General features: G+C 37.7%; 1 protein-coding gene across 2 annotated transcripts in view; it reads right to left on the bottom strand.

Annotated features, from left to right (window-relative positions):
* LOC144252583 (transport and Golgi organization protein 1 homolog) overlaps nucleotides 1-15,982 on the bottom strand; it is a 36,638-nt gene extending 20,656 nt beyond the window's left edge. For both annotated transcript variants that reach the window (XM_077794817.1, XM_077794818.1), the window contains exons 1-2: nucleotides 15,801-15,982; nucleotides 12,883-13,006 (exon numbers count right to left, since the gene is read on the bottom strand). The gene's annotated coding sequence lies outside the window, so the exon portion shown is untranslated. The remainder of the gene's footprint in view (nucleotides 1-12,882; nucleotides 13,007-15,800) is intronic.
* Nucleotides 15,983-16,495: the final 513 nt, after the last annotated feature.

Genomic DNA, 16,495 nt, shown 5'->3' with positions numbered 1-16,495 from the left:
ATTTGATTTTTCACAGTCCATATTGACTAATCAGGAAATATGAATCCCAATATGAACAAAAATCAAGTTTTTCCAGTACTCTCTGGAATCATTTTTAATTCACCTGCTCAAAGTATCTAAAATCCTTATAAAATACAATATTCCCTGCAATTAGACAAGGGAAAAGGAAGCTTCTCTATTTTTCTCTGTGCTGAGAAATAAAAAGCAAAGTGGCTACCACCAACCATGGCTGGTTTCAGTGAAACTCCTGGTTCTTGCAGGCCTCAATTTTTTTCTGTTTCATAATCATAAAAAGCTTCATTTTGCAAATATGTAAATCCAAATGTAGACACGGACAGGCTTAAGTATGGCTTCATGCAGAGGTAATAGGGAAGAGGTTAGAATATCCAGGAACCCCCAAGGGGTTAATTAACTTGAACTAACTGCTAAAAGACATTACCTTTAAGTGGCTGCAAGTGCTACCATGCAGCCGTAAACACTGTCAGTTTTATTTGCAGCAGAGTTGCTGTCTCTGTGTTCAGGATCTGGGTAAATTACCAGGAAATGTATTTTCTCTGAGCAAATATTGTTGACTATATCCAACATTAAGATTGTTTCAAAACATCCTCATTCGTATTTTGTTTAATAAACAAAATCAAAAGTGGGTATCCTATCTGACAAGGAACAAGTTTAACCACGAGAAAAGGTCAGGCAATACCTTCATGCTTAAAATGCAGGACTAGAATCACAATTGATCTAGAAACTGGTAGAAGCAACATTTTTCTTTTGGTTGACCAAATACACAGTTTCTGATTTAAGACGAAATGGACAATAGATGTATGTAAAAAGCACAAAGAAATGGAAATAACACTTTTTCTAAAAGCCAATTAGCAATAAAATACACAAGAATGTGTGTTTTATAAAAATGTATGTCTGAGGAACAAACACAGAATTGGAGAGGGTAACTTGTTTTTTTGAAGCTAAAATAGGACTATTTTCAGAACTATCAGCATCCTAATTCATATATAATTAAGAGGCCTAGTTGAAGGTGAGAGACACTTTAAGGTGGGGAATTCTCATCACAAGTGGAAATGGCAATGTTTCTCTTGTTCCCCCTTAGGTCATAGAGGATTTACAAATCAGCAATATATTAGGTGACATCATAATGCATACTATGGAGCACCTATTTAGTTCTTTTTTTTTGGAGCACTTACTTGGAAGGCACACAAGGACACCTGACATACACACCTCACTACTTCCTACAACACAACACAGACCCACCTGTTGTGTTTGGTCACATCTGTTTGGACACAGGCCATTTCTCAAGTTATGTTACCCCACTGAACCTTACCAACACCATGTCTTAGTACTGAGTAAGCATCAGTGATGAGATTGTCCAGGTAGCCCACGTAGGATAGCGCTCGATAGCAAAGAATAGCAAAACTGAAAGGAAATATCATGGCAGCTGCTTTGCTTCTCTGAGTGTTTATTTACTCCAGCCTTAGGGTTACCTCTAGGAACTGCTTAACATATATTGGAGACATCTTTTTTCTTTATTGGAGTGGAAGAAACAATTCAAATTATAAAATTTGTTTTTGGTAACACCAATTTAGGCATAAAGAGCTCAATGGTAAACTTCTTGGCCTTTTTAGCATGAATATTTTAAAATATGTACTGCTTACAATTTATGGACAACACGGTCATCAAGTTGCAAGGTTACTAGAAACCAAGCGGGAGGCCATAAGAAGTATTCTGGGCCAGTAAATATATAGAGGAAAGAGGTTCCAACAACACTAGCGACTGAGTCTAAAACTGAATTGGCTTATAAAATCTTGGAGTATTTATTATTGTTATTGCAACAAACCTCTTCATCTGAATCTGAATGGCTACATCCTCCCCACCACCCACCTCCAATCCAGGACTAGGAAGCAATTCTGTCAGCTTCCTGCACACAGAAGAGGCTGCAGTTCCCAGGTGGCCGGTGCAGATGCTTGGCCTCTTTCAAAAGCAAAAGATTATTGGCCCACCTGCTACCCTACCTCAAATATGAAGGGAGGCTTCTATGCACAGAAATGACAGGACTGAAGCAGAGTCGGGGCCGAGACCTTGGAACACATTGCATGCCTGGACTCAGTGCTCTTCCCAAGCCTAAAGTCTAGTCCCTGTTAAAAGGCAAAACCAGCCCAATCCCCAGTGCAGCAAAAGGACGAAGGGGCCAGTGAGCCTTTCCCAAGGAGCCCCACCATCAACCTGCCGCTGGGATTAGGGCCACCGAGCCCTGGAGAGCATCTGCCCTTATACCACACCAGCCCAGGTCCCTGTGGAGGGGGCAGAAAAGCGCTCTGCTACAGCGTGGGGAGCCCCGGGCGCGCAGCACACAACCAGATCACCCACTGAGATCCTAGGCGAATCCTGGAAGGGAAGAAACTGAGAGCTGTCCCTGGGGAATCCTGTTTTCCAACCCCCGCCTCAGTCAGTAGAGAAAAATAAAACGCTGGCAACTAGTGGGAGTGGAAGCCCCCCCCCAACCTGAGTGGGCTGGCTGGGGCTCCGGCAGAGCTGGAGGGGACACACAGCAGGGTCCCGAGGCTCTATCACTCCTGCGCCCCACCCGTCATCCTGGGACCCCCTAGCCCAGCCCACGGGGCTGGGGACCAGGGGATCGGAGCCCCCGAGGAGACCCGGGTGGGCCCGACCGCCTGCGCACTCACTGCTGCATTCCTCATCTGCACAGAGTTTGTGCTTCGACAAGCGCTGGCCGGTGATCAGGTCCGGTTGGCCCGGCACTCGCCAGGCCGGCCACAGCACGAACAGACAGAAGAGCACCATGAACAGCCAGAAGAGCAGCAGTGGCGCCACAACCATGTTGTGGTCACCTCGGGGAGCCGGTGACACGGTGGAGTAGTTTGCAGCCGGAGGCGCCGGAGGCGGGGCTCAGGGGGCGGGAGGGTAGCAAAGCACGGAGGGGTGGTGCCCGGGAAGGCTTAAGCCTTTCCCGGGTGACCCGTCAGCAGGGATATCTGGGGGTCGATCCACAGACTCTACTGGAGAACTGCACGGAGCTTGAGCTCCGTCCTTCTCTAGTCGAGACCTTCTCCTCAACTGAAGACCTTCTCCTCTAGTCGCTGCCTTGGCAACTAGGACTCTCCTTCTCGTCCAATCACCTGCCTTTGCTTCTGTGCCCTCACAAGCGACCCTCCGCATGATTCTAGTCATCACCCACCCATCCCCCCCCCCCTCCGCCAACTGGCCCTTTCTGGCTTTCCTCAACATCTCATTTCTGGTCCATCCTGAACTAGCCCACTCCACCATCACTCCCATCCCTCATTCCTGGTCTGGTACCTCCTTTTCTGAACTACCAAATCCCACCCCTGACTTGTCACAGCTAATCTATGGTTCCAGGCTCCCTCCCCTTCAAACTCCTAGAGGTTCCTTGAAGCCCCACCCCAAGATCCCTCTGATTAGGAAAGGGGAAGGTGAATGGAACTGTGAGTGAGGGTGTAAACTGGAGACAGTAGCCTGCTTTATTTTTTAAGGCAGGGACAGATGGGGGCAGAGAGATGGACATTAGTCTTTGGGCTAAGATCTTAAGATTCTTATCTTTATCCATAAGGGAAGAAATCATTTAATTCAACAGCATATTTTTAACTTTCATTTTGTGCTACCATTCATGCCAGACGCTGGACAAAGTCCTAGCATGGTGTGGGAGTGGATGAAAATCAAAAGACAAGATATCTGGTCCTGGTCCAAAAAAGTCCACAACGTAGTGGGAACCAACTGACAAAACTGATTGTCAGAGAAGAAAGCTAGTAGCTAACATTTCTTGAACGCTTTCTTTATGTCCAGTTGTTATTCTGAAGGTTTTATACATATCAATTAATTTAATCTTCATAACAATAGTACCTTACAGTAGTAGTAGGTCCTATTCCAATCCTTATTTTAGAGTACATTGAGGCAGTCACACATCCAGTGAGTAATGGAGCTAAGTTTCAAGCCAAAGGAGCAGACTCCTTTTCATCACAACCTATCAACTAACAAGCAATTGTTGTACTTTCTGACAAGAGGAGCAAAATCTGATTTAAATCATAATATAGCTGAATTACTGATATGTACAGTTAACAGGGGGGAGGCACAAGCTAGCCAGCCCAAGGAAGAGTGTCTGTAATGCTCCCATCCTGGGTGGAGCCATTCTCGTTTGTCTGTGACCAAGGGCTTGTTACTATAGTCTCTGCTAAGGTTATTCATCAACCTCCAACAATGAACCCATCAGTTGTTTCCCCAAATTAACTGAATCTTTAAAATTTAGAGAAAAAAATCTAGTCCACCATGTTCATAATGTTAAATAAAGAAAACGATGGAAAAAAGATGTGCACAAACATTTGTCTACAGGGGCCATGAGAGGTCCCCATTGGTCCAGTGTACTTCTGCGCTTTCTGGAGAACCAGTGGATCATAGAGAGAAACTGTCTATCTGAGTCATTCTTCATTTCTTTTCTACCATGTATTTATTATGTTATAAAATGTATCTAGTAGGCATCTCTAACAACATGTTGAAAACTGAACTCATTTTTCTCTCAAAATCTGCTCCTTTCAGTCTTCCCTATCTCAGAAATAAGAATGACAATTTATTCCCATTATCCAGGTGCTCAAAGCCCAAAACTTACAAACCATCTTTGATCTCTTTTCTCTCACATTCCAACTCCATTCCATTAGACAATATTATGTCTTTATTTTTACAATTTTATTGAGATATAGTTGACCTACAATAAATTGCACATTTAAGGTGTACAATTTGATAAGTTTTGACATGAATATACCTATGAGACTAACACCAAAATCAAAAGAGTATTTCATCCTTCTTTGTAATCCCTCCCCTCTCCTTTTCTGGGCTGTCTCCAAACATCTCCTGTTGTTATAGATTGTTTTGCATTTTCTAGAATTTGATATAAATTATATAGCATTTTATTTATTTATTTTTCTGACTTCCTTCTTTCCAAATAAGCATTTGAAACATGCCCAGAATCTGACCACTCCTCTGCAACTGCTAAGCCAATATACAGGCCAAACCCACATCATAAGTCACCTTAATGATTCCCATAGCCTTCTTCTGTCCTTGCTTCTGCCCTCATTTTCCCCAATATCTATTGTCCTGATGGCAACTAGAGTGATATTCTTAAATATAAATTTGATCGTGTCTCTCTGCTCAAAATCTTCCTATAGCTTCCCATTTCCAAATAAAAGGCAATGACTTTAGCCAGGCCTGGTCATACTCATCTGTAATCCCAGCAGCTCAGGAGGCTGTCAGGAGGATCCTGAGTTCAAAGCCAGCCTCAGAAATGTAGTGAGTCCCTAAGGAACTCAGTTAGACCTTATCTCTAAATAAAATATTTTAAAAAGGACTGTGGGTGTTGCTCATTGTTTAAGTGCCCCTGGGGGTTCAATCTCTGTTATCAGGAAAAAAAAAAGGAAAAAAAGCCATGACTTTATTATGGACTGCCCTGCCTTAGTATGGACTGTTCTTATTCAATGTGACTCCCCTCATCCTTTTCTCCCCATTTCCTAACATTCTTCTCTTGTCTGTTAGTTCCATTTAAATACACCAATCCCACCCCTGCTTCAGAGCATTTACACTTGCAACTTTGCCTCAACCTTAACTCCCCAAATCATCTGACTAGCTAACTACCCCCTCACTTTATCATGTCTCTCTAACAGTGGCATTTCATGTGATAAAGGCCTTCCCTGGCCACCCTACACAAAATAGAGCCTCTTGCCATGACTATCAAGCCCATTACCCTGCCTTTCTTTCTCTTCAGACTTGCCTTACCACTTTAGACTTCTCTTACCACTTGCCTTACATTTGTTTATCTACTTGACTGCTCTGACCCAACCTCAAACACAATTTCCAACAGGAGCAGGAAATTAGTTGTTTTGTTCACTACTGTTACATCGGTGACTAGGGAAATGCCTAGAATGTATGAGAGAGTTAACAAATGATTTGTTGGATAAACTCATGGTTCCAATAATATTATAAATATACTACACTATTAAACACATATATTAACTATTAAGCCCCCATATATAAATAGTACTGAGAGGAAATAAGCTATGAGAACAAGGGATTTAAGGTCCACCTCTCAGCAGCATGCATCCTCAACTCCAGGAATGTACCCTGAATGTGTCTGTTGTTGAATAAAAACATACTTGTGTGGAGAGTAGTTGTTTGGTTACATGATACTGGAATATTTAAGTAGATCTTTTAAAACTAGTTTTACTTTTTTTCTTATTTTTCTTATTATAGAATATGGTATGTTGTAGAATTTTTCTTATTGTAGAATAGAAATTAATGATAATTCATTGGTGGAAAAATCAGAAGAGCAAAATTATCTAATTGCATATTATCTTCTTGATATTTACTTTGACTCATAATCAGATATACTTTTATATGCATAGTCAGTGCTTCCTGTTACTGAAGAACTAGCTGCTTAGTTTGTAGAGTTTTCAATATTTTGATTTATCAGTATTATTTTTTAAACTTATTGCCTTAAAGACATATTAACTAGTCTGGTGGATAATGAGAAGAAAATTTCTCAACTGGCCACAATAAGGTAGTGGTAGTTCTTTCTACCAGGATACATACAATTAGTGGATGAATCAGAATTCACTTTTACTCATAGCATTTAAATATGTGGCATTGATATTTAACATGATGTTTAATATACGGTTATATTAAAAACCTTCAGAAAAGGAACAGGATAGAATGTGGTGGTGATTACTGGCATGGAGATAAATAATCTCAAGTGCATTATTCTTTAATACCTCAAAGGGAATTCTTACGGGGTAAGGGTTGAGTAATTGTTAAAGGTAAATGTGACCAGTTTGGGTGGAGGGGACATAAAATTCTAAGATATGAAGGGTTCCTAATGTCAGAGTACAATCTAAATGAGACAAGAAAAACATATCTGAAACAAATAATTGGCAGCATAATAACATATACCATTGGAAATTTGTGAAGGCACTTGCCTAGGAGCATTCAGTAGGCCTAACGCTGCTGTTACCAGGAAGAACCTCATCTATTGTAAATGATGTGCCAGAGAATAGTGTTAAACATTTATGGAAGACACAACAGACAAAATTAGATAAAATCAGATAAAACAATGGCTAAGGTGAAAATTACACTGAATGAGATTAATAGCAGATTCGACATTGAAGAAGTCAATATCAGCAAACTGAATATGCAGTGATAAAGACATTGAAGAAGTCAATATCAGCAAACTGAATATGCAGTGATAAAGACTCCAAAATCAAACACGGAGAAAGAGACTGAAATTAACAAAGCATCAGTATGCACAGCTTCAACAAGTCCAATATATATGTTATGGTAGTTCCTAAAAGAGATGGGAAAAACACATTTGAAGAAATAATAAATAAAATGTTCTATATCTGATGAACACTCAGATTCAAAAAGCTCAATGAATAAGAAAAATGATAAGGATGACACAAATATACACTAAATGCTTAAAACCAGTGCTAAGAAAAAAATTGAAAATCATCTACAGAAAACAGATACCATTATGTACAAAGGAGTGAAAGTAAAATGTCAAAATTCATTCAAGAACCATGCAAACCAGAAAATAGTACATCAACATTTTCAAGTTCTGAAAGAAAAAAAAAAAAAAAACACTGACATCCTAGAATTGCATTCCAAATGAAAATATATTTCAAAATGATGTAGTCTTTAATGCAAAAGAATTAAGTTAAACCCTACCCCACATAAAAATTACCTCAAAATGGACCACAGACATAAATGTAAGAATTCAAAATGGACAACACATATATATGTAAGAACCAAAACTAAATGTAAGAAAGCATAGGTAAATCTTGGAGTAGACAATGACTTTGTAGTTAAGACACCAAATGCCCAAGTACCAAAAGAAAAAAATAATAAAGTAATGAACTTCATCAAATTTAAAACTTTTAAAGGCTACCATCGAAGAAAGTGAAAACACAATCATAGAAGAAAATGTTTACAATTCATGTAGTTAGAATATAACTACCTAGAATATACAAGCAATTCTTATTGTTCAATATGAAAAGACAAATGGCAAGAAATTAGAATAGGCATTTCTCCAAAGATAATATGCAAAAGCAAATAAGCAAATGAAAGGATACCCAGCACCATGTACAACCTCAGTGAGATACTACTTCACATCTATTAAGATGGTTATAATCAAAAAGATAATAATAAGTTGGCAAGGATGTGGATCAATGGGAGCCCTCACACACTCCTGGTAGGAATAGACTACAGACCTAAATGTAGCAGCTAAACCTATACAACTTCTGGAAGAAAATATAAAAAGCTGCTTGGCAGAGACTTTTAAAACTAACTAGCTCTTTCTGCCTCATGCTCTCTTTTTTTCTCTCTCTCCTCTCAGAAATAAATCAGACTTAAAAACTTTGTCTCATGCTGGGCGTGGTGGTGCATACCTGTAATACCAGTGGCTCAAGAGGCTGAGGCAGGGGGATTGCAAGTTCAAAGCCAGCCTCAGCAAAAGTGAGGCACTAAGCAACTCAGTGAGACCCTGTCTCTAAATAAAATACTAAATAGGACTGGGGATGTGGCTCAGTGGTGGTATGTCCCTGAGTTCAATCCCCAGTACCAACAACAACAACAACAACAACAAACTTTGTCTATTCTATATTCATTGTTATGGAAATGGAAAGGTAAGCTGACCGACTAGGACAAAGTATTGGCAAAACATATATCTCTCAAGAGAATGATATCTAGGATATACAAATGATTCTTACAACTTATTAATAAGAAAAATCACCCAATTTGAAAAGATGGGCAGAAGATTTTTTTTTCTTCACCAAAGTAGATACAAATATGGTGAATGTGCACATGAAAGGATATCCAACATAAGTTGAAATGTAAATCAAAATTGCAATGTTATTACACATACAGTAAGATAGACAAAATTTAAGACTGATCATAACAAATGTTGACAAAGATGAAGACTATGGTATCTCTCTTAGAACTACAGACTATAACATGTAGTATAAACAATGGCACAAACTGTTAGAAAACTGTTTGGCAGTTGCTTTAAAAATTAAATCACATCTGCCGAGATATTTACTCCAGAGAAATAAAAGCATACATCCACACTGGGACTTGTGCACAACTATTCATGGTGGTTTTATTTGTAATAGTCAAAAAATACCCAGTGTTGGACTGTGGGAACATGTCTGTCTTACATGCCTCAGAACCCTTATACTCATATTAACCATATAGTAGGCATTGGATTACTAACTATTACATGAATGTAGAGATTGATTGTTTTTACTGTTAATAGAGCTTCTCTTTTATTAAATATAACAGACAAAAGAAAATCACGTATAGCACAATGAATTATCACAAAGTAAACATATCCACTGAACCCTAACCCAGGTCAAGAAATTGGACATCAAATGCACCTTCATGAGCCCTTTCTCATTGCTCCCCTAATTATTCCCTCCGCTCCCCCAGAGTTAGGCACTATTTTAACTTCTAATAACAAGGATTAGTTTTGCCTGTTTTGTTACTTTATATAGTGTAATCATACACATGTGTTCTTTGGTATGCGGCTTTTTTAGCTCCATATGTATTTTTATAAGATTTATCCAAGTTGTTGAATGTGAATGTACTTCTTATTTTCATTGCTTAATAATTTTCCACTGTATAAATATAACCTGGTTTACTTAAAAAAATCCCCAATGTATATCAATAGGAAAATAGATAATAAATTTTGGAAACATACTTAGCAAGAATAAAGAACTATTGATAATAGCAAAAACAGAGAGATTCTGAATGAAATAAACTAGACAAAAAGTAATATGCATTGAAAATTCTTTTTTTTTTGTATTCCCTAGTACAAATATCCAGGGGTGCTCCACTGCTGAGCTACATCCCCAGCCCTTTTTATTTTATTTATTCATTTATTATTATTTTTTTTTTTTGCTATCAGAGATGGAACTCTTGGGAACTCAACCACTGAGCCACATCCCCAGCCCTCTTTTGTATTTTATTTAGAGATAGGTACCAATGAGTTACTCAGGGCCTCGTTAAGTTGCTAAGGTTGGCTTTGAAATCCCAATTCTCCTGTTTCACCATTCTGAGCTGCTGGGATTACAGGTGTGTGCCACCATGCCCAGATTAGTTTTTATTTTGAAACAGAGTCTGGCTCAGTTCCCCAAGTTTACCTCAAACTTTCGATCCTCCAGCCTCAGCCTCCTGAATATCTGGGATTACAGACTCTGCCACCACCTTCCAGCAGATTCAGTTATATTTAAATGAAAAAGTTATAAACCAGGTGAATCCTAGTAAAGGTCTTAGTAAAAAAATAATAAAAATAAAAGCACTATGCTTGGTCACAATATGGTAAGTCAGAAAATGACAACAAATATCCATTTTCTGTCAGGTTGACCAGAACAGTATCATTTCTCAATGGATTTCAAAGGGTCTCCTTCCTTCTTTCCCTGCCCTCCCTCCTTCCCTCCCTCCCTTCCTTCCTTCCTTCCTTTCTGAGTTTTGGCGTGTATGTGTGTGTGTGTGTGTGTGTGTGTGTGTGTGTGTATGTGTATGTGTATGTGTGTGTGTGTGTGTGTGTGTGTGTACATCATCTTCTGTGCCAGTGTAAGAGGTTTAGGCAATGGATCAACCTTTACACTTGTGCCAAAGGACCCCAATCTTGGATCTATCTCCAAGGGTGGAGGTGACTCTTGATCCTCATTATAATCTCGAGAATGGGAACTCCTAAAAAATAAACAGGTCTTTCTTGGTAATACCAGTTTCCTCCTTGGTAAAAGTTAGTGTAGTGGGAGGGTGGCAAGGGCCCTACCCTGCCACAAAATAAATGCTAAAATGTATTTTGGTACAAATTGTAAACACTAAAGAGTTAAAAGTAAAAGATGAGTCTTGGGATTTGAGCTAGACCTGGATAAGTACATAGGATTCAGATTCTAAAAAGAGAATAAAAGGCAAGTGAATTAAACAGCATAAGAAAGACTCAGCAGAAAGAAGTATGTTTAAAGAAAGTAAGGACACCTCATTTTGCTAAGAGGAAAGGATTCTATAAAGGATGACATATTTGTGTGCTTAGGTCAGATTATGAAATTCCTTGAAAATCAAGCATAAAGATTTAGACTTAATACAATAAAAATGCATATAATATTAGACTTTAAGTAAAGGGATCATATAACTTAAGTGGAATTTAAACAAGTATCTTGTCCTTAAATCCAGAGAAGATGGAGGTTTAGGCTGGGCATGACCAGTAGGGCTGAGGCACTCCCCACAATTAAAAAGTCATGTTGAAGTGTACTGTACTAATGGAAGTGAGTCATATACAAGGCAAGGTCTTCTGCCAGCATCTACTGTTTGTCTAGCCCTGACAAATATTATTCCACTTTCAACTGTACAAAGAAAGAAACTCAAACATCTGAAATTGCCACTAATATATGGCATGTATATGAGTTCCTGTTTCTGGTTCTGCCTAATTTACCTTGGCATTCTTTTCACGGAGGTCAAATATTTGGTGTGTTGAAATAAATGCAGAACAGATATTGGGGACTTGTGGCCTGCACATCTCAATTTCCACAGTGCTCTGTTGAGCTTTATCCATTTAGTTTTCAGAAATATAAATTACTTCCTTACCAGAACAGCAGCAGAAGTAAGGAATATAGCCAAAAAGATTGTAGTAAGAGTCAGAAGTCTAATTGTGTGACTATAGGGAAATCATTAACTTTTCTGAGTCTCAGATATTTCATCTATACAAATATGGGTCAAAGTTAAAATTTTATAATTCATTTTTTAAGAAGAAAATGAAATAATATATGAAAGATTGCCCATTTATGTGGTTTAAATAATTAAACAGCAAAACCCTGGCGGTTACAGCCAATATAGACAATTGACAAAGCAACAAAAGTCTTGGCAATAAATGCTTTCATCACTAAGGAGACATTTTTAGATAGTGCCTACTCTGGAAACTGTTCTCTTCTCACTGAAACAAAGTAAGGCTGATAACATCCTCCCAAAGTGTGCTTGGAAGATCACATGCACCTCTTGGAGGAGACAGGGAGAGTGGAGGAGAAAATATGTTCTTCGGGATAACATATAGTCTTCCAGAGCATACACTGAAGCAAAGCAAACCCTCCTGAATCTTCAGCATTTTAACTGATGCATGCAGTGTAAAATTAGAAACAGGACCATAAACACTATTATGAAGACTATACTCAGTGGGGGACACTGAACAAACATATATGGGAAAGTAAGTTCTCTGTGATTAGTATGAAAGCTCAGTCTTACCCAAATCCACATGAAATTTGAAATGGTTTGGAATACATAAGAGGATCAGTGAATGACATCAAATGCAAATGATGAAATAGAGAATCTGAACATGATCTTTCTCTTATTTCTCACTGATCCCTTAGAACCACCAATAGAAATATAATATTAACTCTACATGTAAATTAAATTTTCTAGAAGCCCTTAGAACCACCAATAGAAATATAAACTCTACATGTAAATTAAATTTTCTAGAAGTTATATTTTAAAAAATAGGACAGATGAGCTTCATTTAATAATACATTTTACATAATTCAATATATTCAAAATGTCATCCTTTTAACTTGTAATCAAAATAAAAACATAACTGTTATTTTACATTCTTCATAATAAGTCTTTGATATCTGACTTATGGCACATCTCAGTTCAAACTGGGCACATTTAAAGACAGTCGCAGCATAAGAAAGTAGGGATTGTAAATTAACACTAGGCCATATCATATACTTGCACTTATTTTAAAGAAAAGCCAACTTTAATAGTATGTTTTAGGTTTTAAAATATTTTTGGCCAACCTCTGTTGGTACTTACGCAGAAGTGAGAAAAGATGATTGAAGGTATCTCAACATCCCTCTTTTTTTTTTTTTCACTCAGAGGTTAAGATTTCTGTTGCAATAGCTAGGGATTGCATTGTCATTTCAGATGAATCTCAAGTCTGTAATCAAAAAGTGTAAGTCATCATTAGGTTCCTACACTTGTCATTCTTTTATTATTTTTCGTTGTTATCTTAAATATATTTACTTCTTGACAAACATAAAGAAATAAAGAATTATATTTAAATGGATAATAAAACAATTTGACTGCATAAAATCCCTTTTCGTTTTAGGTAGACCTACTGGTACAAACAAGTCACCTGGGTGGTCTATTTTTCTTTGGTAACAGGGATTGAACTCAAGGGCTCTAGACCACTGAGTCACATCTCCAGCCCTATTTTGTATTTTATTTAGAGATAAGGTCTCACTGAATTGTTTAGGGCCTTACTTTTGCTGAGGCTGGCTTTGAACTCACGATCCTCCTGCCTCAGCCTCCAGAGCCACTGGGATTACAGGCATGCAGCACTGCACCCGGCACCTGCTCTGTTCTCTTACTTAACTGCAACTGTGTTTTCCTTGGTAGATTACTTCTTTGCACCAGGGTTTCTTGATAGAACTCTATTGGTACTTTGGTTTGGACTGTTCCTACTAGCTGAAGGTTATATACTATCTATGGGCCTGGCCAAAAAAATGTTAGTAGTTTCCTCAGTCATGGTGAAACAACAACAAAATGCCCCCAGGAATTTCTAAACTTCTCTTGATAAGACTAGTATCACTCTCCCAGTTTGAGAGTCACTGGTTGAAACGTTAGTTAAACTCTGATCATTGAACAAAGCACCTTTAGTTGTAAGTATCCTATATTTTGTAGTTTGCAAGTATTCTGTATTTTGTAATTTCTCTTATCAGCTAAAAAGAAAGGATTATAAAATCAACATTTAAGGCCAGGCTTCATGATGCACACTGTGATCCCAGTGGCTCTGGAGGCTGAGGCAGGAGGATCTTGAGTTCAGAGTCACCCTCAGCAATTTAGCAAGGCCTTAAGTAATTTATCGATTTCCTATCTCAAAATAAAAAAAAAATGTAAAAAAGGGCTGGTGATGTGGATCAGTGGTTAAGCACCTAGATTCAATCCCCTGTGCCCATCCTCCACAAATCAACATTTTAAAAACCACAATCACTAAAACATCAAAGAAACTCAAAGGCCCTTGTAAACACAACTGAATTTGCTTCAAAGGTTTTTTGCTTTTTGTTTTCCACTTCAAGTTAACACTACCTTTAAAAAAAATCACATTTTTGAATTTATTTTTTCTGACCTCTAAGAGGGATCTTACATTTTTCTACTTCCCTTTCCAAGACTATTTCCTATTTTGCACTGTGTAATCTTGAATTTAAATCTGAATTAGTTGCATTGATTTTCCCTTGTCTTAATAGTCAAATTATGATACAATTTGAATTATTGAAATGCATATGGAGGGGTTTCTTTTCTTATTTTTAATGAAAACTCATGTTTTTAAAATTAGCACCTAGGGGACTATAGGTGGAGAATTAATATGTAGAGTCATCAGCATGATAATTGTAATTAAATAAACACAAATCAGTTCATCACATCTAGATGCATCGGAGTCAACTGTAAATAATCAATTAGGAGGAAAAAGGTCTTGAAGGCAATTAGAAAAAAGTGGTGTGTTATGCATTGGTAAAAATGACTAAAATGATAGCTGACTTCTTATCAGAAATGAGAGGTTAAAGTTAATGGAAAGGTTTAAGGTGCTAGAAGACAAAAACTGCTAATCCAGGATAAATACTCTTCAAAACCGAAAGCAGAATAGACATTTTCAAATAAATAAAAAGTAAGAAAATTCAATACCAATAGATTTTTACTATTAACAATGCTAAAAGAACCTCTTCAGGATAAAAGGAGATGATCCATCAGGTAGAAACAGATGCACTGTGTTTTAGTTCACTGTGTAATAAACTTAATGGTTTAAAATTAAAATTCTTTGTTATTTCTCCTTATTCTATGATTTGGCTTTACACAACCTGATGGGTCCTTTGCTCTAGGTATTTATTACTGCTTATGTGGTTTCCTTTAGCAGGGATTGTTTAACCAAAGGTAGAACTGACAAAATAGCTTTGTTTACATGTCTGCTACTTGAACCCCAGGGTACATTGTGGTGAGCCGTTTCTGTGAACTGTGGCCTCCATTACAAGATGGCGCTGGTTTCCCCTGTAGTCTGTGACAAACAACTCCTTATCAGAATGAGTTAGCACGCTGTGACTTGGCACCCTATGAGAAAAGTCCACGTGGCAGTTGTGCATTGGGGCTTTATCTGCTTTATTAAGGCTGGGGCACACGGGAGGAGTGTTCGAGAGAGAAACAAGCTAAAAGACATGTCTAAACAAAGGCCTGAATAAACTGCTGAAGGAAGAATCCTGTGTCGTGTTTCCTTTGCTGGTGAGGGGACGCGGCAGTACATTTCTTCTTATCCTTCAACATAGATTTGCCTGACGTGCTCCTAAACAATGAGTCCCATCTGCTTGTCCTAATTTTTCTTCACAGAATCTTAATCTTTCTCAACAAGGCTATTGAGGTGCACAATCCCAGAAGGTACTCAATAGCTCCTAGGTTCGAGGGTGTGTTGGTTACACAGGGTAGTGTCTAGTACTCACAAATGTTTAGTATAATACAAGTCTAGATTTCCCTACTGACTGATTTTTATTTTGTTTAGATCTTTTTAAAAAACATACCGTTCCCTTCTATAGAATAACCTAAAAATGATGTGTGGATGGTAGTATTTTTCACCATACATGTGTATTCCACATTTAAAATATCATAAACGATAAGATAGGAAGATAAAAAGAAATCAGAGACCTACATTTATCCTTCCTACCAGACTAGAATATAAAGGGACATACCAAAGCTATTAAGTTTCTGGATCCAGGTAGCTAATTTGGGTTCCACTTCTTTAAGCTCACTCAAAACATGAAGAAATACCCTTGTCTTTATTCTTTTCTTGAATCAAGTGACGAATGACATAGTCCACTGCTTCATTGAGGAAATTTCTGCTAGAAAAACACGTTGTATAGTCCTCTGTGCTCAGAACTTTCCAAGAGAGCAATTCTTTGAGAAGCTTGGAAGGGTTCAGTATACCCGATTTAATCTTGTCAGCATACTGCTTTATGCACTGCAGCATTCTGTCATCAATGAACTGACAATTCTGACTACTGTCTACAGTTTCTAGGAATAAATAACAAAGGTTAAAGTGATAAATTATACTAATTTGCAATGGCATAACTTATAAAGAAATAACGTAACATATTAAATCATAAGATACAATTAAGATTGATTGCTTTATTTTACATAGACAACTCAAGAAACTTTAAATTAGGAATATAAATATTTAACAATACTTCTATATTCTCTTCATTTCACACCATTCATGTAATAGCATCTAAAATTTTATTTCCTCTAAAATAGTTTTTTTCCCTCAACAATCCCAACCCAATCTCATCAACTCCAAAATATTTTTAGTTCTTAAACATGCAAAGTTAAAATACATTCACAAAGTTAAAATACATTTTTCAGTAGCAAAGATAATTATGATCAATCT

This window comes from Urocitellus parryii, unplaced genomic scaffold (genome assembly GCF_045843805.1).
Source record: "Urocitellus parryii isolate mUroPar1 unplaced genomic scaffold, mUroPar1.hap1 Scaffold_48, whole genome shotgun sequence".
Taxonomy (NCBI): domain Eukaryota; kingdom Metazoa; phylum Chordata; class Mammalia; order Rodentia; family Sciuridae; genus Urocitellus; species Urocitellus parryii.
This window is presented reverse-complemented; position numbering and strand designations above follow the sequence as displayed.